This window comes from Leptosomus discolor, chromosome 3 (assembly GCF_034619465.1).
Source record: "Leptosomus discolor isolate bLepDis1 chromosome 3, bLepDis1.hap2, whole genome shotgun sequence".
In the NCBI taxonomy this organism is placed as follows: Eukaryota; Metazoa; Chordata; class Aves; order Leptosomiformes; family Leptosomidae; genus Leptosomus; species Leptosomus discolor.
Genome location: NC_141393.1, coordinates 19,883,397 through 19,907,679, shown reverse-complemented (window position 1 = coordinate 19,907,679; position 24,283 = coordinate 19,883,397). Strand labels below are relative to the sequence as shown.

Below are 24,283 nucleotides of genomic sequence, written 5' to 3'. Positions count from 1 at the left end.
TAGCTAACATTTCTCTTCTTAAATTTTTTTTTATGCTGCAAGCAGCCCTAATAATTCAAAATGACTTGCTCTAGCCACTAAGCCATAACCAGGGCTCTGTAATCCCAGGTGGGACAATGTGATAAGCTCACAGGAGCTAGCATCTTCTTTTTCATAGCTTCATTCAGTTTCTGGATTTTTCTAATCATAAATTCTGGTCTTCTCTTTCTTCTTGGTGAGCCGACACTTCAAGAAAGTTGTGCATATGCAGCGAGTATGTCCTACCATTTAGGGGAAAGCAATACAAGCCAGTGCTTTTAGTTGTGCTCCTAGCTGTGCCCCTCATTCGTTAATAAAGTGTGTCATCTCTCTACTTCACTTTATCCAGCCCAACAGTAAGAACAGAACTATTCTTTGACCAAGAGAGGCTAAGCTCATATTTATGCCCATAAAGTGTATTGTTGTTTGTGTCCCTGAACGTCAGTTGCCTAATCATGAACTTCAGAAGACATCATCAGACCGTGAATCCTGTCCCAAATGCAACCCCCTATACATTTTATTTGAAAGGGATCCCTCTTGTCCTTAAAAACGGTGGCACGCATCTGTTGAATGAAAGCATAGTGATTACAGTTGTGCCACAAGACGGGGAGTTTGGGGTTCAGTTCCCTGCTTTGACCACAGCTCTCACATTCTGGCTATTCTTGATGAAGAATTAATTGGAGGGCCATGTGTACATAATTTCCAGGTTTATGTATCCTTTACCAATTCCAGGATGCTTTTCACCAAAGCTGCTCTCAGTGATGGACACATTCCTATGAAGAACTCCTTGTTCGCCTGGGGGCCATTTGAGATACCATTCTGAGGTGCCTACATTCTCCCTGGTACAATGCACAGAACCAGAGCATGCAAGGACTAGATTACATTCCTGGAGCCACCGAGCCTCTGAGTCCTTTCCTGGATATAACGTACTTTTTGTCGTCTTGCCATACTCATCAGCGGAAGCACAAACATTGCACCAGGCTGTTCAGATTCTTTTTCGGATAAACAATTAGAAATAAAAACCGTTTAGTTCCACCAAGCACTGTTGAAGGTAATGTATTGATGTTTTTCCTGCTTTCTTCTCTTGTAGAAGACCAGAAGAATAGGAATACCCCAAGTATCAATGCAGGTCATGACTGTTCAAGTTAGTGTGATACGTGTTCTCTCTTTCCCTTTGAATCTTGCCACATCCTGCAGACTTGACAAGCATATTCCATTTGTACCCTGAAGAGGTGGAATACAGGTTACTGAATGTTATGTCTTCTGTCCCTTCCCTTGTGGCATACTTTAAAAATGATAGTTAGTTTCCACGATGACAAAATATTCAAAGATCTCAGGGTTTCAATGCAGAAAACTAGGAATTCTGATGAGCAGAAATAGTATACAAGAAACAGTGTCATAAAAATGTCATTGCAGTAATTAATGTATCAATAACTGGATGGTGATAATTTATAAGTGAAAAGTGCATCTGGCTGAGTAAGTAACATTGAACAAGGAGATGAAATTTAGAAGGAAAGATTTTACATTGAAGTATTTCACAGATATATGAGAAACAAAATGAAAAAAAAATTGTTGCGCTGATTGCTTTGGAGACTTTTTTTTTTTTCCAGAAGGTACTGAAACGATCCTGCTGGCCTTCATTGTATGAATAGAACAGAACAGGGTTTATTTTTTTTCCAAATAATGTAGCATTTGCATTAAGAAGACTGCAAAGAGGATTTTAATTAAAGATAAAAAATACCTCACTCAAGAGATGTCTTAAAAGTGAGCTACAAAAGAAAGAGGAACAAGGCTTGCCCTGTGCCAGTGAGAGGAAACAGATAGCAGCCAGAAATGATGAAATTGGAGGCAGTGAAGAACAAGGAGGTTTATTTGACATGCAGGGAGCTGGCAAAGTGGAGGAAAAAAAAAAAGGAGGAACATTTCCTCTCTCATTTTGATACTTTAAGAAGAAAGTTTTGTCTAGTATATATAAAAACTTCTGTCTTTCATTAATTGTGAATCATCTCTAAAAATGTGCTGTAATACTCCTGCATTGACAGCCCTGAGAGCCTAAAAGACGTGTGTGTTCTGAGAGTGAGCATGGGACTGATTTGCTTTCCTTGGGCTTGGGGGTTCTTCAGGACAGGCATCTCTAGAGCAAAACACTTCACTTTTCATTCCCATCCTTCATCTCTCTCTCTCTCCCTGCCCGCTCCCCCCCGCCCCTTTGTTCCATGTTTGCCAATAAAGGATGCTTTGGGCTGATGCTTTAGGGAAGTTGCAGGTAAACTGAGGCCATTTACTTGCTTTAGGGAGACTACCAAGTAGTTGTCAACTCACTTAACTTGTAATTGCTACCAGCCTGGGACTGCATCTGTTAATGAACTAAAACATTTCCCACCTTTGAAAGACTTACATGTGAATGGTTCACTGTAACTTTTACTGAAAGCTTTCTGTAATATATGACAGATCTGTATAAAGCAAAGATGTAGGAAAAAATGTGAAAAGGAGAGTGGTGGTTATCGTGAAAGGATGGCCACCAGTCTCTGCCACATGCAGAACAGAGCAGAAATCTTCAAACCAAGCAAACCATGTAATAGAAAGGAAGTATAAAATTAAATCAACCCGGAAATCCTTTTACAACCAAGATCTAAAAAAGGTACAGGCATGATAGCCTAGCATGTTCTCCCTTGGACACTGGCTAAAACACAAGGTTAAACCACACGGTTGTAACCCACAAGGTTAACGGAAAGGCCAGGTCAGTTTTCCTGTGTAAATTTTCTTACTTCTATTAGTGACAGAGACTGTTGTAAGTGATCTTGAAGTCATCCAGTTTTGCAGAAGATATCTAAAATAGGTCAGATGAATTAATATGTCCTGATGGGTCTGTTCCTCTTCCCTGACTGGAAAAAAACAGCTGAGGTGCCAAGTGCAAAGATAGATATTTATACTATTGGTGTTGAAATTTAGGTGAAATAAATCCCACCCCAGCAATCTAAAAATGGGCACCCAGGCAGTAACAGAACCAAATCAGCACACCACTGTTGGCAACACTGACTATAACTTCTCTGCCACAGGTTCTTTTTCTCTTAAACAGATCAGTAGGTAGTTAAAAGCACTCTGAAGTCTGTAGAGGAAATATTTTTATCAGTTACACCCTCTAAAGAAAATTTGGATTAGGTTTTTTGTGAGGAGCTGGAAAGATTCTCCAGGGCATGACTTGATCATAATAATGGGATTTATCTGTTTACAGGTGTAAATGCTGGGAGATGAGCACAAGTTCTCTAGCGAGTTTTTGAAATACATAAGCAACTTGAGAGGAAACCTTTCTGGATTTGACTCTAGCCTAGTTTCAGTGGAAGTGTAGAAGGCAACTTCTGTGGCCACAGAGTGGCAGAGTTCATTATTCTTTAGAGGAGAAGGAGGAAGAACAGAAAACCAGGGAATTTCAAGAGAAAAACTTACAATAAACTCAGAGATCTGCAGTGTGCAATCTCAGAGGAACCGAAACTAAAGAAAAAAATGAGTTAAGGCAGGCTAGCAGTTTCTCAGACAAAAGATGAATGATGCTGGCTCAAGTGATCCAAATGTAGAAGGAGAACAGGAACTGTAATAAAAGACCAACATGTCTAAATTTTAAGTTAGTTGTTGAATTCAGTCACAAGAAGGAAGCATGTAGAAAACAGATAGAAAATGAGATCAGTGAAGACAAATAAAAGGGATAATATGGAAATACAGGAACAGAATACCAAGTCCAGCCTCTCAAAGCATGATGCTATTAGCAAGGGGTATGAACGGTGATGTGAACTCATTCATCAGCACAATACTGATGAGAAAGACTAAGAAAAGTATTGGTCTGCTGTATAGAAAAGAGGAAGAGCTCTCAACAAATGATTCCAAGAAGGCTGAAACAATTAGTGCCTTTTTTTGCATCAGTCTTCTGAAAAACTCAACTCTGAACTGATGGGTGGTATAATTAACTCTTGTGATAATGGGAAAAATTAAAGAACGGGTTAGAATCCCTAAATCTGTCAGATCCTTTCAAAGCATTTAAGCTAACTGCATTCTAGGATATTCAAAGAAATTACTAAAGCAATAAGAAGCCCTTTGTCAACTCATGGAAGGGGCTGAAATTCCAGGCAACTTATAACGGCAAATGTTTTGCCAGTCCTTAAAAAAGGGATGATGACAGGAAGGAGTTAAAAAAGAAAATTATAGGCCAAAGAGCTTAACCTTAATTCACTGAAAATTGCTTGAATGGGTAATCAGATCAACTATTTGTAAACATCAACATGGAAACAAGGAGTCAAGTAACGATCAACATGAAATGACCGAAAGTAGATCTTGGCAAATTTAGTCTATCTTGTGGTATGATAAGGTAACTAGCCCTGTGGGTAAGAAATAAGCACCTGATAGCAGATATCTTGACTTTAGCATGACTTTTGACATTGCCTCACATTTGATAAACAACCTCACAAAATGTGGTTATGATGAATTAGCAACGGGACCAGCTGAAAAGCGTATTCATTGACTGGTTTTCACTGGATCGCTGTCAGAATAGAAGGATGTCTCAAATCGGGTTCTGGAGGGATCTGCTGTCTGTCTGTGGTCCAGAACTGTTGCTATGCCTTTGTGAATATTTTTTTAAAAAATCACATTGAAATGTATGAGGAAAATTGCAGCGTAATATTTCCACTGTATGCTGTACCAGGAAGCATTGTCTGGAGTGCGGGTTTCAGATTTGGGCTGCTTCACTTCTAGAAACAGGGTCTAGAAAGAAATTATTGGTATGATCAAACACCTAGAAAACAGAACTCATGCAAAAATGGGAAGAAATCAAGGAACTTGTACAGCTGAAAGAAGGGAATTAGTGAGGGAGAACATACTATATGAATATATGATGCAGGAAGGATTGAACACTGTTCTCTAAATGCATGGCAGCTAGGACATAGGTTAACGGGCTTAAATTGCAACAAAGGTGATTCAGGTTATACATGAGAAATAGTTTCCTAACACTAAGGTGAAGCAGTTGTGCAGTCTCCCTAGGAATGCCATAGAGACTTCATCACCAGAGTCCTTTACACCCAGGTTAACCAAACACCCTGCAAGAATGACGCCAGGATCTTTTCATTCCAGCACTGGGCACTGAAGGGACGAGATGACCTTTTTATGCCTCTGCCAGAGCTTTTTTCCCCATGTTCTATGATAGTATCTATTCATTATCCTTGTTATCTTAAAAAAAAAAAAAAAAAGGCAAGGTGTTCAGCATAGTGCATAAAGGATCTTGTTCTTTGGCAATATTTCGCTTGTATTTTTAGAGTGCGGATAAAAACGATTTTGTGACAAATTTACATGGAACTTCATAGATTTTTTTTTTTTTTTAAACCTTCAGGAATTCAAAGCATCATTTGAATATTAGGATGAAGCAAGCTTTGACACATGCAATTATGTTACCCTGCTTAGTATACATCTCAAATTAAATAGACTTTAAAGCAGCCTAAAATAGAACTGATCGTGGACTGAGAAGCACTTAATTAAAGCAGTGAAATCAGATATAACAATATGTTTACTGCTGCTGGAATGAAAAAAAAAACCTGAATGGAAAAAGATTCATCAAAAACCAGCTAAAAATAAACAGGTCTTTACCTTGAAGAACTTGGTTCTGTAAGGAGCTGAGTACTTTGCTGGAAGACTCTATTTTGGCAGATTAATTGTACCTCCTTCTGTTAGTGTTCCATATACTGATATGCCTTGGACAAAAAGAGCATGAAGTAAGTACTGTTATCCATACTCAGCAGATCAAGAGTTAAGGCAATGAAATTCCATTTAAACCGAGCAGTGGCTATTTTCCACTATGCCTTCCACTGCTCACTTCATCTCCCACTTGCTGAAAAGAGACACCTAGCAAAATAAACCATTGCTCACTTTGGGGCTCTACATTTGCATTGTTTTCCTGTAGACACCAGGGGATGGGGAGAAATAAAGGGAGGAAGGGTGTCTGGGCGTGCCAGACCTTGCCTTCATGTACGTGGCTGAGGCCACTGTTGTGGGATCCCACTTTTCAAACACAGACAGGTGACAAGTCTTGGATGTCTGAAATTGTTGGAAGGCCTAAATGATTTGGGTGGCCAAATCCTATATTCGGGAGTGATTTAACACAGTTAAACTTTCTAGAAGTCCATATGCTGCCAAGCCAAGGCATTTTTTACACAAAACACTGCTGAAAATGGAACATAGTCCTTCAGGTGACATGCAGCAGGGACCTTTGTAGGAGGTCTGTGTGTCCAAAGGAAGTGTTGTGAGTTCGCTAGGTGAACATTGGAAGAAACATCGCAGGAAGCGCCAGACTGCCCAGCCTCCATCCTCAAGCTATTTACACTGCAGCCCTTTGCAGAAAGGTGAGGAGATTAGGAAATGCACCATGGTCATGGCTGCCTTTGTGGCTCCCTGGTAAAGACTGAGCATACAAATACCAGGCCAAGGAAAGCTCTGGTAAATGTTGGCTTTCTCTAGATGGGCCAAATGGAGAATGGGTCCATTCTCCAGACAGGCCATTATCCAGCCTACTCACCTTGTAAAATATCTCCCTGCTATAATTCTACTACTTCTGCCTAATTCTTATTTCTGAGGTATCTATAATTTTCCAAGTTAGAAGTTTCCTGAGGAGCATGCTGCAGACTGAGCTGGGTATTAATTCTATGTATTGGAGCACACAGCAAATGAGGATTTTCTGACTGGAGCGGTGACACATGCAGTACTAAGTTTTCCTGTTTCCTGGAGAGAAAATTACTTTTTTAATTGAAAGCAAAAGCCTAATCAGGGCTGAGAACATTAGATATGCCATGAAGTGGGATAAGTTGGATGGAGAAAGGAAAAACACTAATTTAAACAAATTACTTGCTGGTTATGGGAGCAGTCTTAATTTGTCCAGTGGATGAAATCTAGGAATAAAGAGGGTCTAGGTATGCTGAATAGTGAGATTGTTCAAAAAAAAATGAGAGAGAGACTATATTGACTTAAGTGATTAAAAACTAGTCAGTTCAAATAATGATTTATATTATAAATTTTATATTATAAATTAATATAAAATAATTCTTTTGACTTGGATTAGCCCACCTATAAAAAGAATGGGAAAGTTGTGCTTATTAAATGATAAATGCTGAGGAAAAGGGTTGCAAAATTAAATCCCCATATTAGCTGACTGTCTCAACTGAATTTTAGAATAGTTTAATTAAGATATAAAATACTGAAAAGGAAGGCTTTGATTACTATTTGTGTTTACTTGTATGGATAGTACTGTTTATTCAGCAGAGTTATTTCAGTTGTTAAAGGGAAGCATTTGGATTGATGCACCAACAGTTAATATATTAAAGCTTTTTCAGTGCAGCACAAAATACTTCAAAACAGAATTGTTTCAATATTAAAATTGAAAAAAACCCTTCTATATATGAATGGTATGCTTTGAAATATTATTATACAATTTAGATTGCGAGGAAAAATATTTGGGATTATAACATCGGGATTTTTATAGCATTCATGTGGCTTTAAGTGTTCCATTGATTTCACACTGCCATCCCTGAAGGAAGACTATAGCTTGTGGAAGTGTCCCAGTCTTCTTGGTTTGTGGAAATTCAGTATACCAGAAGGAATGGTTGGTTGCAAATATAGCCCAGGCTTTTTGCGACCTCAAACCAATTTTCAGTTTGAGATGCTTTTGTTCTCACAGTAAGAATGTTAATAAGACCCTAAATGTGATTTTATTCACACAGAAGAAATGATGACTATTTTAAGTGTGACACTTTTTAATAGAAAGCAGTTCTGCTGAAAATCTGATGATCTTTAGTTACTAGAAAACTGAAGAAGTGGAAAGTATATATTGCTTCAGTGTAAAACTGTAACATTGTAAAAAAGCAAACCAAGTAGCAAAACATTAAATTTAAATGTACTAATGATGCTGACTAAAAAAAGTTTTCTATTTTAAGCATGTATTTGCATCCATTTTGTACTTGTCTGTTACGCTGTTTTGCAGTAATTAGTCAGAACTTCACGGCAACAGCTGTCCAGCCTTCTTACTAAATTAGACTGCTCCTTGTGTGCATCTGTACTGGTGATTCTCTTATTCATGCCAGCAATGTAGATGCAGCCTGAACAGACAGCTGAGCTTTGCTGATTCTGACTGGTAGAGGATAATGCTTACCAAACAGGCATGATACTGTATTCCATGTCCTTACACACACACATAAAGTTACTTGTATAGTCAAGTTCAAAAATCTTAAAGCTAGTTAGAGCAAAACCAGCAAGTTCCATGAATACTTTGAAAATAAAGAAATGTTACAGTCTAGTTAGAAGCAGAAACTGATTTTTTTCTGAAGTTATTTCTATAAAAATATAAAAGGATAGTGCTGTTAGGGTAGAACCTTCTCTTTGAATCAACTTCTCTTTCATTTTGCAGATTAATTCCTTTTTTTTTTTTTTCCCTTCCTTTTGTATTCTTACCTACATCACTTTTCCATTCCCTGTATACTATGCACTGGCACTCTGGTGCTGTTTGTTGTAAGAAAAATTACATTTTGTAATGGCCAGTTTCTCTTTTTTTCTAAGTAGGAGTTAATTTTGTTATACAGGCTGCCCTTCTTCCTTTCATCTTTTATGTATAATGTTTTAAATAGGAATTTTCATCTGCCCAAAGAACTGGAGTCTGCATAGTCCATGTCGGGCTGCAATATTCCTAGTTCCCCAAGTAAGCAGGTGCAAGCCTGGTTTGTGGCTTAATGAGAAAGTTCTTAAGACTGTCCTATGTGCTCCAGGGCGCAGTACTGGTCATTCCTTCCTCTGAAGTGCTACTTCACCACAAATTCAAACATCCTTGTGCTGAAAGAGGCACTGCTTTCCAGATGACCTGTAATCCAAAGCCCCTTATTAGGGGGCTATTAGAACTGCCCTGGCACTCTCTGTGAGAGTAAGACTTTGGCTTTGCCCACATTTTAATTTGGATGCTCCCAGTACAGGTACATAAAAGGAATTCTCCCCACATTTTTGGCTGGACGCTGTATTCTGTCTGTTCTCTAATACCTCATGGGGTTTTGTTTGCCACTACAATACATACAGCCTTGTTTAATGCAGGACTGCTATAATTCAGTGCTGGTGACAAGACACCCCTGTATTATCTTCAAAAAATCATTTTGGAAGGAAATGTGTTTCAGAAGTTATTAGTATTGAAGTATTGCAAAAGAATAAAACATTTACTCTTGAGTGCCATCATTTACTCTTGAGGGCCATTAGTGACGATTTCAAGGTTCCCCACATTTGTTCCTTCCAATTTCTTTGTCTGGAATCTGAAAGAGCAGTGGAATAGGATGTAGCATGTAAGAGGCTTGTCATGACTAGGTACTAAGTATTTTGTAATTTATGCAGCAAGAGCTGGGTTACTCCTTTGCAAATTGTTCTTTTATAAGGAGAAATGCTCCTCTTAGCAATGTTTTATCTCTGTCGCTCCCCCAGAATGAATCACCTCCTGCTTCAAGAGGTGACTCAGGAGGGTACTGGAAAAAGAAATTAACTGGATGAGGTTTTATTGCAGAAACTTTGGAACTGTTTTGCTGATGTATTTAAAGTTGAGTATGTAAATAACAAGGTGGATATTTGCAAGCAGTTTAAAAGCCATCTTTTGCAGTGTACTTCTATTTGTATATTGTAAAGTGTTTTGCTACTCAAACTAAGGACAAAATACTGGTTTTTGAAATAACGTTTTAGTCTACAAGTCTATGTCATATCTTGGAGAGGCTCTTGCACTGAAGGGCAGATAATTTTAAGAGAAATTTTTTATCTTACTAGTATTCAAGGGGCTAAATTTAATGTTTTATACAACCTGTCTATAGAGCCTTCTCATCCTAAAGAAAACAAACATTGTCATGCCTCAAAATACACACAGAATGGATCTGCTTTGTTTATGAGGTGATTTTACAATTATGTTTCAGAGCAGACTTGCACTTTGAAAATCAAATTTTGCTCTCACTGAATAAAACCCATCAAAGATTGTCCATTAGAACTAGTTTATGTATTGCTCTTCCTAGATTTCTTTCCCATTACCTCTGAGGCTCATTAACCTGAATACCCCATCAGAAAAGAAGATGTAAATTCAACTTCTGTCCATGCTGAAAGGCAGAGCTGCAGTCAGCTGGGTATAACCAGTCTTTTTAAAGCAGATGTCTGGGCAGTGAGCAGGCAGAAATGAGGAGGAGGTGGCCTGTAAAAGTGATCAAGGCAACTGCAGAGCAAAAGGGCCTCCCTGTAAAGAGCCAGTGGGCAGGCAAGTGTTTAGGATGAGGATCATAGGCTTACAGTCACCTGCTGAGCTTCAGCAGTAGCACAGGTACTCACTACCCCTTGCTCAAACTGAAGTGATCCAGCTGGCTTTTAGTAACAGTGAATATTATCCAGGCTAAATGCCTTTGTCTCTCAGTTGCCGGTATTCCAGATGTTTTGAAGACATAGGTCTGGCTAAAGAATGTATTGAATGTAGACACTTGCCTTTCAACAATGAAGCTATGCTCCAAAACCTTTTGGCTTGCATGTTCCCGGCTGCTTACTTTAATGAGTCCTAAGATAGATTTCATACACATGACAATTACGGCATCACGCAGGTGCTTGTTCCTACAACATTTCATTTCTTCGTTAAGGACTTAGAGCTTGAGGCTTTGTTGCTAATTGGCTTTTCTGTAGTTCCTCGAGAGGACAGACCTTTATCCTAACAAAAGGATCCATTCATTAATGGTTTCTGTCCATTTGTTTCACACAGGGAATGCCTGTTTTTCTTCTTACCACTTCACTAGGAAGCGTTTTAATGACAGAGCATTTGTAGAAAATAGAGCCACTTGGAGTGCGTACAGTTGGTGTTTTCTTTCACCTGTGGCAAAGGCTCAATATTTGCACAATCTCATCCTAATCAAGAGCTCAGAATATGAAGTTTCATCTACATGTATGGGTAGGGATGGAACCCATCCTATTACCTTTGCAAGAATTTCCTGAACAAGGAACTAACATGAACCAGGAACCTAATTAGAGTAAAAATGATCTCTCTCCATACATGCTTCCCTCTGTCTCAGCTTCAGCCTGGCAGTCCTGCTCAGAACCTTCTCGCATGCTGTTGACAGCGTGCTGGGAACCTTCCTAAGGTTTTAAAAAATTCTGCAGATTTCTGCACAATCCTTGCTGTGGAGATCTAGATCACGCCTCTATAGCTGTGCCATGAGTGCCTGCTGACAGGACCTACTTAGGTGGCAGAAAATTCTCCTTGCAGGAGAAGGAGTCACTTTGCTTTGAGACAGTCAGATTGGTATTTAAGCAGTCACCAAAGTTGAAGAGGAAAGGGCACAAGTGTGTTAATTGTCACTGTTTCTGCATACTTTTGGGGCATCCTTTCTCAGAATCTCTTGTGCAATCCTAGCTGGAATTCAAAACTATTCTGATTCGGTGAAGTCCCTGGGGTGATCCTGCTGCCATTCACACCCCCTCCACCCTGCCCCTGAGTTGCTCAGGAGAAAATTCCCCTGTAGTAGAGCAATCTCTCTGACTCTCTTGGGTATAACTGTCCATACTAGGGTAAATCAAGTGCTGGCTAGAATAAATGGCTTAAAGTAGTGTTTCCTCATCTACTTTTTTTTTTTTTTTTTTTTGTTAGAGCAATGCGTTGTGTCAGCAGCACTTTCGATTGCGAACAGATAATTTTTTCCATGACAGAACATGTTGCACAAGAAGGAAGTAACAGGGAATAGCCCAAATCTAGCATGAAAATGAGCAGCTCAGAAGCATACAAAATACCAGCCCAGCTTCCAATGTGTTTATTTGCTGTTAGAGCTGTGAGATACAACAGTCTCATACCTAGAATTGCCTCCTTGGCAGATTAAAGGGGAAGCATTGGAAAGTGTTTCCAATCCTGACAAAATCACGTCAACTCCTGACATAATGAGTAATAAAAAAAAAAGAGCGTGAAACATATCTAAGTATTAGATTGAGATATCTTAGAGTTGACAGTGAATCAGCACCTAATCAGCATAGTGAAAAATTAAAGCAAGAAATAGGAGTGAGAAGAAGTGCTGCTCTGACTTCCACAAGCACTTCCCAGCACATGCTCCTAGTGCAGACCAGCAGTTCAAGGTACAGCTGTCTGCAGCGAGGAGGCTGCGGGGGTCAGAAGTCAGCTTTTGCCTTTCTGTTATATTAGAAAGGTTGGGTGACTAAGCTCTAAGTTAAAATAGCTGTGGAAGAAAGGAATAAATGTAAAGGGCTATGAATTTACAGGAAAACAGTAAGTATTCACACCAGGGGACACTTGTCTGATTGGGCTGAAACATTAAAATCCTATTATTTATTTACCTTTCATCTTCTAGAGCATCTTGGTTGCAAATGCAGTCCCCTTTTCTCCCCCCATGCTGTTTTGACTGTTATCCTATCTATTAACTGGAGCATGCCCAAATTATTTAACTGGAAAAACCGAACCAAATGCCTTGATGCATGCTTGCGATTTCTGAGAAGTAAGATGCTCTCAGCAAAGCAGTGTGTAGAAGCGTTTAATACCAGCTGCTGTAAGAGTCTCCTGTAACCAGGGACATGGGATCTGTCTTACTGGCCTATGGTATCCAGCCCACTATTCCCCCACTGCCAGGGGACTATGCATCTTGTAGCTGAGGAAGAACCTGTTTTCGGCAAAAATATTTTCTTCGTCATTCTTCCATTCTGTTCGGCAAGTCTTATTTTCTGTGTAATGCCTAGTGGGCCCTGGCCCTATATTCTGCTGTCATGCCAAAGTCATGGAGTGCAGATAACCAGATACAAAGAGGTCAATAGTAAGGGGGCAGTCTCCTCCTGACGCCAGCTGAATTTCATCTTCTGACTTGGAATAATGAGTATTCCTCTTTATCTGAGCTCTGGTAAATCCGAACACTTGGTCATCATTTTAACTACCCTTTAATGGTAAATTAGGCTGCAGGATATCTGTGACTTCACTGCTGCAGCGTTACTGCGTAATTAAGAATTACAGACCAAGTTATAAAATGAAAATGTGTTTCTTAGCAGAACTGTTTACAAAACAGACATTCAGCTTTATTAAGAAAGGAGCTAGCTAGTAACTGGTAATTGGCCCACTAAACCCTTCAACTCTGGAACTGTCCCAGGACAGAGCGTTAGTGCTCAATTAGAGTGCTAGAGGACAGTTCACAATAGCAGCGTGTCCAGGAGTTAGAGGAAGCAGGTGACCTGGTGGAGCTGGTTCAGGCTCAAGATAGCATTTGCAGAGAGACTCCAAAAGTTTCTACAGATCATACACAAGAAATTCTCTGCAGGAATACTTTTCCTTATTTTTCAAAGCAACATGGAGCAGCCGGATATGTAATGTCAGGGATTCTGCATGCTGCCAAGTGCACCAAGGCCTCCACTTGCTGAATCTAAAAAGGAGAGTGGTTTCTGGAAAGTTTCTGGCATTGGGACAGTTGGAGACCTTTTCCTGGAATAAGGGTAGTTTCTCCCCATGCCAAAGGGAGCCTGAGGAGCGCTGTGCGTCTGAGAGCCGCCAGTACAGCTGGGCTGTCATGAACCCCTGGCTCTGAGACAGGTTGTTTTGGGGTTGTGAGTTACTTGTCACCGGACAACCCACAGAGCGGGACTGTCTCTCAGCCACATGCAAGGAAACTGGGGCTCTTTAGCAGCCCATTAAGGAAGATGGCTTCTCAGAATCCTGTTTCTGTTTTGGGAAAAATATGTCAAAACCAAAATGTTTCTGTGAACCGCTTGGGTTTGGTGCTTTGTTTTTCCCCATAAAAAATGTTTTGTTAGAAAATTCCTAGTTAATTCTGCTACACAGAAACAATTAGAATATAAGGAATTTTCTTTCTTTCTTCCCTTATTGTTTTTCATTTTTTTAAAAGATAGTCTATTTTTAAAATTAGAAGTGAATCAAGCATCTGGCAACATGGGCTTTTCGTCACGTCAAGTAACTATTATGGTACTTGGTAAGAAGTCAGTTTGTTCTCCTGGTGAAGTTCATCAGTGGTGGGCCAACAGAATTTTACTTGAATCCAGAGAAAACAACAAAAATTTTTGTTCCATAGAGGATGTCAGAAACCTCTGCCTTAACCACAGAGCCAAATTCAATTTCTCCTTGGCAAAAAACCCAACAGTGATGATGGATGTGAACATAAGAAAGTGAAGTCATCCTTCCCCACCATTTCTGAGGCTTGTGCTCTTGCAGGGCTCAGGCACAGAGAACAGATAACTCAAATCAGTGATAAAACCTGGATTTAGCACTGCAGAGAGGTGTGTAGCTCCCTTTCATGGCTTTATAAGGTTTTGTCCATAGCAAAACAACAGAATCCTAATGCATTTTAAGTCTTTTGTAGCCTTCACTTGGAAGAAGCATCCTGAGAGACATGAGTTATGCAAACATTTCAGCTCTTCATGTTTAATTGCCACTTAATTAAAGTGTTAAAATGGAATAACTTTGCTGATTAATGCTGCCAGCAGTAGTAGGCAAAAAGACAGAAAATGCTAAGGTTACAATGTTGTGTTAGCATGCAAGAAACGAAAGTTAAGCGGGTATGACAAACTTTAACAATGTGCTTTGTGCTAGATGTAAATATAATTGGTTGTCATTACTTCATTAACTAGGAGGTGATCAAAAGGCCTATAGATAGAGAGAAGCAAAAGCCCCAAGTACATCAAATACAACTTTGAAATACTTACAGTAACAGCCATTTCAAAAGAGTGGGCAAAGACTTTTGAACCATATGACTACTGATTTGCTAGCAATGTACTGTCTTCAGCAGTTGCATTTTCAGAGGACATCCAAAAAAGTACATCTATGTAAGATCCCACAAAACTGAGCAATGTAAAAAAAAAAGATACCGAGGAGAGTAGATGCATAATTAAACACTGCACAATTACTGCTGTAAGATGGGTAAGACCCGAAAACACCATGAACTGGTTAGGTTTTTCTAAAATCATTAATTCAGTTTTGGTCAAACAGAAGCAGAAGCAGTAGGGGTTTTAATTTCAGAAGTTTACTTCTAAAATGGAGAACATAGTGTTCACAACTAGTCCATTCAGAGAAGTATATCCCTCTCAGAGCCTCTCTGGGTCTTGTTTTTGTTTCAGGGCTCAGTAAAGCTGTGGGGTCTGATGACAACAGGAGTCCAACAGACACTGGTATGAATGGTTTCGTTCAGATGTTTTTTCCACTTTATATAAAACCGCTTTCAACAACCACAGGCTTTGCATCTGATCTTTCTTTCCCCCACTCTTTTTTACTTGTTGTCTACTTGTTCCTTTGTTCCTGACCATTACCTTGTCCCTGATGACAACACAGGCATGACTGAGGCTTTCGGGCTGCGTTGGACTGAATCTTGTCTTTGCTGAAGAGTGCTCTTCTAGGACAGAGCTCTGCAGAAGCCCCTGGGGGCCTTTACCTGACCCAGCTGTCTGGTGTGATAAGCTAAGGGCTGACAGGAGCAGTTTTTCCAGGAGCAGATTCCTCTGAAGAATCTCATTTTCCTAGGGCAGGGATAAAAGATGACTGCTTAACAGCTTTCTTAAGTGGTGACAATCAGTGTCAGGACTTTGCTATACTGGCAAAATAAAAAAAGTAGAGGTGACACGGTCATCATCTTCCCTGGCAGCTCTATGTCCATGCTCCATTTCTCCTCCTGTTACAGTTGGTGCCATGGCCCAGGTTCCCTAAGAAGGGACAGAAAAGGCTCTGTCCCAGCCTTGTGTTTGCGTTGGTGGTTTAGATATTTCTCTGGGGAATGAGAGCAATGCTTGATACCTCCCTGCGGCCAAGTAGGACTTAGAGTTGAAGCTCCTGATATCCCAGATGATTGGTTACTTCAGTCATTTTCCACTATAAAATTAGGCACCACCACTAGTGATTTTGAACAGAATTCATAATTGACATTGCCTAGTAAAGTCAACAAATGTAAGTGAAGAGATGCAAAGAGAGTTTAGACATCTCTTTGCATGACTCCTGGAACACAAGGTTTGTATAGGCAGGCTGAGTTGCTGTATTCATAGCAAATCTTATTTAGGTGCTTTGGGTACTTTGTGGAGGAACAACGAGGCTCTAGTAATTTTGTAAGTTAGGTATCTGCAAAGGGAAGAAAGTCTCAATAGCGCTTTTGGACTTTTTCTTGAAAATGTGCCTAAAATAGATGGTGCTGTGGATAATGTCTGAAATACAATCCAGATTTATGCAGATACTTGATCTTACACATCTTCAGTAATCACCCTGAAGTAATAGAACTACTTACTTTCCTATTCTAGGCAACTAATACATATAAACTCTGCAGAAATGAGTTCTAAATATTCCTTCTGCAATTACACATGAAACATATAATTAATGTAGTTGAAATTCCTTTTTTGCCTTTTTTTTCTCCATTTATTTCTTCACAGGACAATGAAGTATAGCTAGTTTTCTTCACACTGGCATTTCTGACAGCAAGGTGAAACAGAAGAGCAAGTGAAGTCTTCTGTAAAACCACCACCAATCTCAGAAGGGAAAAAATGTAGCTATTTTTCAGATTAATTAGATTTCAAGTTTTTGGTATCCATTTAATTTTACATTTAAAATTTTCTTTTTAAAAGATGAAAAAAATAAGTAGGCTTGAAGCTCTGATGTGTGAAGTAAAAGAATAAAACCAATACTTGCTGTTGAATAAATCCTCCTGCTGTTGATCTGAGGACTGCAGAACCTGCCAAAACTTCTCATAGCAGCACCATGGGAACCTCTGGAAACAGCAAAGGGTTCAGTGATTACTGTCCAAACATGCACAAATTAGCAATAAAAAACAACAACCCTGCAGCATTTTCAAGATTATTATCTCCTTTGAACCTTTCTGGATTGTAATTGATACCAGTTTAGTTTCACTAAATTAAGAGCATTTTGTTGGAATACCAGTCATTGTCCCCTTTGACATAACATAATGAACCACATCAATAACAGTTTCATGGTCATTAGTCAACTGTATGCATGAAGTGTGAAGCCTAAGCTGTGTGGCTTTCTGCCCTTAAATCACAAGTTCTCGGCACAAGATGCCGCACTGCCAAGGACTGCCTTGACATGCCGCCAGCAGCCTGACTGCCAGGGCCATCGTGCCTATAAACTGTGCTAATCTGCAAGTGCAGGGCTGTGATGTTAGCTTTGCCTTGGGTAGAAATTACTTTTTTTCAGTGCATCAGCACTTAGAAATGAAGACTTCTAATCTTACAGAATGTATCCTTGCAGAATCATAGGAGTCTTTAGGTTGGAAAAGACCTAAAGATCATCGAGTCCAACAGTTAACCTAGCACTGCGAAGTCTACCCCTAAACCATGTCCCTAAGCACGACATCTACACGTCTCTTAAATACCTCCAGGGATGGTGACTCCACTGCTTCCCTGGGCAGCCTGTTCCAGTGCTTGACAACCGTTTTGTGGAAGAAATTTTTCTTAATGTCCAATCTAAACCTCCCCTGGCACAACTTGAGGCCATTTCCTCTCGTCCTATCACTTGTTACTTGGGAGAAGAGACCGACCCCCACCTCACTACAACCTCCTTTCAGGCAGCTGTAGAGAGCGATAAGGTCTCCCCTCAGCCTCCTCTTCTCCAGACCAAACAACCCCAGGTCCCTCAGCTGCTCCTCGTAAGACCTGTGCTCCAGGCCCCTCACCAGCTTTGTTGCCCTTCTCTGGACACGCTCCAGCACCTCAATGTCCTCCTTGCAGTGAGGGGCCAAAAGCTGAGCACAGTATTTGAGGTGCAGCCTCACCAGTGCCGAGTACAGGGGCACGATCACCTCCCTGCTCCTGCTGGCCACAATATTGTTGATACGGGGCAGGATGCTGTTGGCCTCCTTGGCCAAAAGAAGTTACACAGAACAGCTGTCCAGGCTATTGGGACACATCTGTGTGAATGTGTATTTGACACACACCATGCCAGAGAAGACCTGCATTCATTTACACACCTCCACACAAATAAGTTAAGTAATAAACAGAAATTAATCCAACCCAGAAAGTTTTTCTCAAAGTTATCAGTGTTTAATATGGGATTTTCCTGTTTTCAGAAAGCATGTTTTCATGTAGAAACCATATATATCATTTAGCTGACCTCTGCATTTGATAGGCAATTGAGATGCAGGAGAAATACTCCTGTATTGAACACCAAAATGTGTGTCTCTGGTCAAAGTCATAGGGAGAGCAGTGATGACTGTGAAGTTCACGTAGAGGAACTGAGTTTAGGGATGGTTTTGGAGATGTTTCTAGCTGTACCTGATGCACTCACACATCTGATAATAACCTCAGGAAACAAAGCTGGGGTTGTAACTTAGGTTTCAACTGAACTGCCAGTGTGTAACATCCCAGCTGGCCTAGGAGTTTGTGAGGATGTACTGAAACTTAATTAAGGTTGTATCAATTCTATCTGATTTTTTTTTAATTTTAACTTTATACTTGGACTCAGTTTCCTTTGATTTATTCCTTTTATTCCCCCAGCCAGTGCACTTTACAGTAATGGTTAAGTGTCTTTTAATCCCCTTAATTTCACAAAAGTCAGCACATGCTGTGTCTTATCAAGAGCTACATTGCTAAATGCTGGGTGATGTGTATATGCTGATCGCTGTCAAACAAAATATATACAAGTTTTTTCAGACGGCTGTTGTTTTAGAATATCATGAATTAGCATCTGTTACCCATACTCTTATTGTCAGAAAATCTGTGGGATCATAATTACCTTGGAGACTTCTAGCCCTGTTTCAGATTTGTCAGAGTATTATCAACAGCTTCAAAAGTCACTCAAGCAGAATATGACTGACAAATAATCAGAGAGATGGGCAGGTGGGCATATAAGCTCCATTTTATTGCAGAGCCCAACTAAAACTATATATATGCTTATTTTTTCAGTTGTTATCACTACTGGACTTTGCTATGCCAAGTTTTTATTTAGATTTCTGAAAGCTTTGAGCTTCACAACATAGCTGTAGGTGTAATTGCTTTATTAATTCCTGGCTAGGCATGGTAAGAATGTTTTTGCATTTACATGTTTTAAGTGTATATATATATATATAGGTTCAACAGAGGTACAGAGGCCTTCTCATAGTGGAATTATGCAGGGAACCCATGAGTTCTAGGTCTTTACAAAGTAACATGTTTGCCTAAAAATGTTTTTGCTTTGTAAATTATCTCTAAATAAACTAGAATGTAAAGGATGAACAGGAAGGATATAGACTGTGGACGTTCACACACTTGCATTAAAACTTGAGCAACTTCTGAGCAGCAAATGAAAATGAGTAAGACAAAACTGACATATTTTGTGAAAATAAGACAAAACTGTACTTTCATCTTTCAGACACTATCATCTGACATCATTATTTTTACCTCCATCATTTTATCTGCTGAAAAATTCCATTTCTCCTCATTGCTATGGGATTGTGAAAAACTTGCTGGGTAAGAATGGAACAGCCATGGTTTTCCTCTGTATAAAATCCAGTGAATCATCCTTGACTCTTACACATTGCTCGATGGATCTTCCTTAGCAGCCATAAGAGAACAGTTACTGGAGAAAGCAGCCTTTGAGTCAGTTGAGGAGAATTCTGCGGGGGAGATTTTCACTCTTCCATCCCCCAGTATAATCCTGAGGCTCATAAATTATTAGAGCTCTCAGTACCCAGTAAGGAAAATCCAGGACAAATAATCAACCCTGAAATGTAAAGAATGGAGACCATTCGCTGATTCACCCAGGTATTTATAACTTTAAAAATATGTGACTGTCATTTGGAATGAACATATAGTGCCAGCTAGAAAGAATAGTATTGCAGTCATAGGCAAGAAAGCCTGCTGTCCTTATCATGTTTGTTAGTTGCTAGGAAAATATCACTGCTGATGCAGTCCTGTACTCATGGTAAGATGAGTTTATGAAGCTGAGTTTGCAGCTCTAGGGTTCTTCTGGTTTCCATATTGAAATGCAAATCATCTTAAGACTTCTGTCCTCCATCAGGAGCCGTATAGCGATGAAATCAGTAGCTCTGCCATTACGAAAAAACTGGTGATTCCACATTTTGCAATACTAGTGTTTTTGCTTAGCACATTGGGATATGAAACTCACTGTTAATGGTAATTTTAGTTCCTCACTGATAGAGGCAGTGCCACCAATTATTGCTGGGAACTGAATGTGCTTTGACCCACAGATCTGCTGTCTTAGATTAAAGCCCGATTAAGTCCAGAAAGTCCTGAATTTGGATACTTAGCACACTTTTATTTCTTGGTAGTCAACTCGTAATAGGGAAGGAAGAAAGGAAAAGGAAATGATATCATGGTTTCTCACCTACACAATTTTGGATTACATATTTTGTCTTTATTCCAAACCCTCTATTACTGGATATATTCCTTGAGAAGTGCTACTTTGTTCTTAAAAAAGGAAGGAAAGAAATGTCTTTAAGGAATGGATAGTTTCATGTTTTCATGATGATGCATCCAGTTGTGTTAGTTGTAGTGATTTGTATTTAATCCTGCAACATGGGAAATGTGCCAAAGTATCAGCAAGCTACGCTTGCTAGGTAGTGCTCAAAGGTATGACTTGACTGAGATCGTTACGATACTGCGAACAGTGTCATCTTGCAAAGGTGCCTTCCTTGACAAGGTATTTTAAGTAGAAAATTAGAATAAAATTGTCCTTTTGGATTATATGGACTTGGTTATCTCAGGGCAAGAGACTAGACCCTGAAATTAGTTTTCACACTTGGTCAGATGTGGTAGCCAAGGTTTTGCTGTCAATTTGTTACAGATGGTCTTGAACATGAAAATTGAAGTGAACTATGCTATGATCTGAGTTTCAGATACCTCAGAGTTCCCAGTTATATAAAGTCAGGGTCGATTTGCAAGGTACTGAAAGTTAGTGTTTAGTTAGTTCTGAAGTGATATTTTCCTGAAGATCTTTGTGTCTTTCCAAATTTGGTCTCATACTATGGTGATATTCGGGGCATCCCATCTCAGCAGATGGGAAGATGGGAATATGATTAGGACTGCAGGACTTCCCTACGCTTTTTAAATGCCGTGGAATCTTTACATCCCACCTCCACAGCAACCGTGCATCAATAAAAGAAACATGGGCTTATGTCTCAGCAAGAGGAGAAGCATTTGTTGCCTTTTGGCCTTATGTAAGCACTGCTCATCTTTCCTTGCAGGAATAATTCAAAATAGAAATAGAGGCAGTCTGTCTTCACTGGAAGAATGTCTTGCTTGCCTAAAAATTTCTTTGCAAAGAACCAAGGCCCCTGTATACCTACATCACGCAGGAAAGTTGTGCTAGTGCTACTCAAACCCAAGGTGTTCTGACATCTTTTTCTTCCTATATGTCAGCTGAATAGCACAGTTAAATCCTGCAAGAGAAACTTGTACTCACTGTCACAGATATCATACTACACTGTACTTTGCATCACTGCCTTATTTAAAGCTTGCCAGATTATGCCCGCATTAATAAGAGTATATGTATATGGTGTTATTTCAATAGGAAGTGGTTGTTAACTGTATTGCATAAAAAGGAGAGCCTGTCATATGGTTCCAGCTCAGAAAGTGCTGTCTTTGCTGCTACATAGTTTCAGCGGGCCATACCATAGAGATCTTGCATGCCGCCCTATGCAATCTGTCCCTACCTATGTGAGCAGGAAAAGGAAAGAAAATTGAGTTTGTTCCATGCGATAATATTGTTGAAAAGGGCTAAGTTTAGCTCATATGTTGTGGGCTGAGATGCAGCTGAATAAATCTGAGTTTATTAGCAAAGCAATCCTTCAATGACAGATTATGACAGAGCTAAAACATTCAGTAATTATATCCTGTTAATACCACTGAAACAATTTTCAATGCAAAATTTGGCTAGCATGGGATCCCAAAGGGTTAAATAAACTAAGGAGAAGAAAGTACAAAGTCCACTGCCAGTGGGAGGCAAAGATGAATATGCAAAAGAAGATGCCATAGAAATTCAAGCAGACGTAACAGAGTGTTTTGCTAGAAGTGAAAACCTCGAACCGTTCTCAGTTGTTTGTTGGTTTGGGGTATTTTTGCCCCATATCTCTGTTAAAAATGAAGACAGTAGTTGTCTTTATGGTCTTGATGTGTCCACCATCACCACAGTAGTGTAGTGACCACCTGAACTGGGGGAGTTGTGTTGGTCTCCCAGGGCGGCAGGTCCAGGTCTGGCTCCGCATTGGGGCAGGACCTGAGCACACTCAAGATGTTACTCCAAATGGTCAGAGATTGCCAGAAAATTCATTTTATGTATCAGCCAAGTACATAATGCAAATACAAAGAAAAAATGCTTACATGCTTTTAAGGTATAATGTATGTGTATATATATTATAATAGATATATAAGATACATATATATATACATATATGTTTATGAAGTGTTTGTGAGAGTGAACACATTGGTGTTATACATACACTCTTAATGTTGTTTTGCAACGGGCATAAATGCTGTTGATTTGAGCCTCTAGACCTTTACTGCAACAGGAATAATGATCTGATAGTGTTATCTTTCCCTGCTTCCTAAGAAGCTCTCTGAGGAAAAAGAAGTCATTATGATATTCTGCCACAGTAAAAAGCAATCCAGAGGAATATGTTCACTTTCATGAGGTTATTCTCACACATCTCCCCATGCAGTGATGAAGCGTTTGCTTCACAGTATACCCTTAAACAACAGGTAGGCAAACAAAATGGAGCATTTGGAGGTTTGTGACTTACCAATTATTTATTACCTCTTGTGTCGGCTTCCGTGCTCGCTTTGTATGAAATAACCACTTACTCACTTGGAACCTAAACACAATGGAAAGACAATAAAAGAGCGTGAAGTTATCCACTGAAAATGAGGAGGTGCAAGTTTAGAAGAACACCAGGAAACTATGGGAAGAATATTTGTGACTGCTTTCCTGGAAGAGGAAGGATGGAGTTTGACTTAAATTGTCAGGGAACAGCTGAGCATAGTTTGCCGAAGAAATCAGCTAGTTAAGAGAGCTACAATTAGCAGCTTAGGTAAATACACAGTGGGAGTTATAAAGAAAGAAAATGTCAAAATGTTAGTAGCAGCTTCAAAGACAGATTTGAAGCTGACTAGTGACTGCTGTGGTGACAGACAGATGGCTGGAGAGTTACTGTTATCCGAGCACTGAAATGCAGCAAGCAGTTACAGATCAGACAGTAACTTCACTAAAAAGGAAGATATCAGAAACAATTATGTAAAATATCTTGACAAGTGAAGCTGTGACAAATACACATGGACTTCAATTGACTGACTTCTATTTATGAAAATAAAATGTTCTTAATTAAATTATGATAATTTTATAAAATATATCATTAAGCACCTAGTTTAGGAGATGTTATATACTATGCTATGCTATGACATGCTATGCTATTCTATATATTCTTTCATAGTATATAACTGTATAGAAGACTGTATACTCTTACATATTCCATAATTTTGCCAGATATGTTTTATTTAGTTGAGGAAAAAACCCTCACATTTTTATTGTCCCTTTGGAATAAAAAACCCCCCAAAATTAAGTAAAAAGTACATTTTCCAATTAACAGCTGAAATATAAAAAATATGAGCCATTTAAATAAAAAAATCCTAAATTTTCAGGAACTTTTTTTTATTGATTGACTAAATTGGAGCACGTTCATAGATTCAGATGGCTTGGTTACAGCTATTGAAAAGTTACAGCTGTTTATTACTGGTATTAGCTTTTTTGGAGGGAAAATATTCCATTGAAATAATTAGAAAATAACTTTAAAAAAATGGTTTTTCTGTTGAAAAAAAAGTTGCTGGATTTTTTTTATGGACAATGAATCTCAGGTAGGAAGAGTAAAGAACAGGTCTAAGAATCAGACAGGTGGGGTGGGCATGCTAGGTGATAATTCATCTAGTTAACCATTTTTTTTGTTTTTTCATTTGCTTTCAGTGAATAATTCCTTTTGCTTCTCTGAACTTCCCCTCCACCCCTGGAAATTCCTGTCTGGTCACTCTTCAGTATTTTTAATTTTAGATAATTACAATTTTAGACCATTTCAAGAAAAAACAGGTTTGCTGATGTGTGTTGCCAGTTTCTAGTCCACTGTAATTATGAAGTCAGGGAAAAGGGCAGGGATGGCCTGCGTGGATTAATTTCTTTCCATAACAAGGGAATGAGACTTTTCAGTGGGAAAACGGAGAGGTCATTATTTTAGCGTAAATTTGATACTGTCTCACATGGCTGTTCAGGCACTTCCTGCAT

The 24,283-nt window shown here is 39.3% G+C and overlaps 1 protein-coding gene across 2 annotated transcripts in view; it reads left to right on the top strand.

The window, feature by feature from the left end:
* KCNK13 (potassium two pore domain channel subfamily K member 13) overlaps nucleotides 1-24,283 on the top strand; it is a 69,616-nt gene that overhangs the window by 5,750 nt on the left and 39,583 nt on the right. The window lies entirely within an intron of this gene.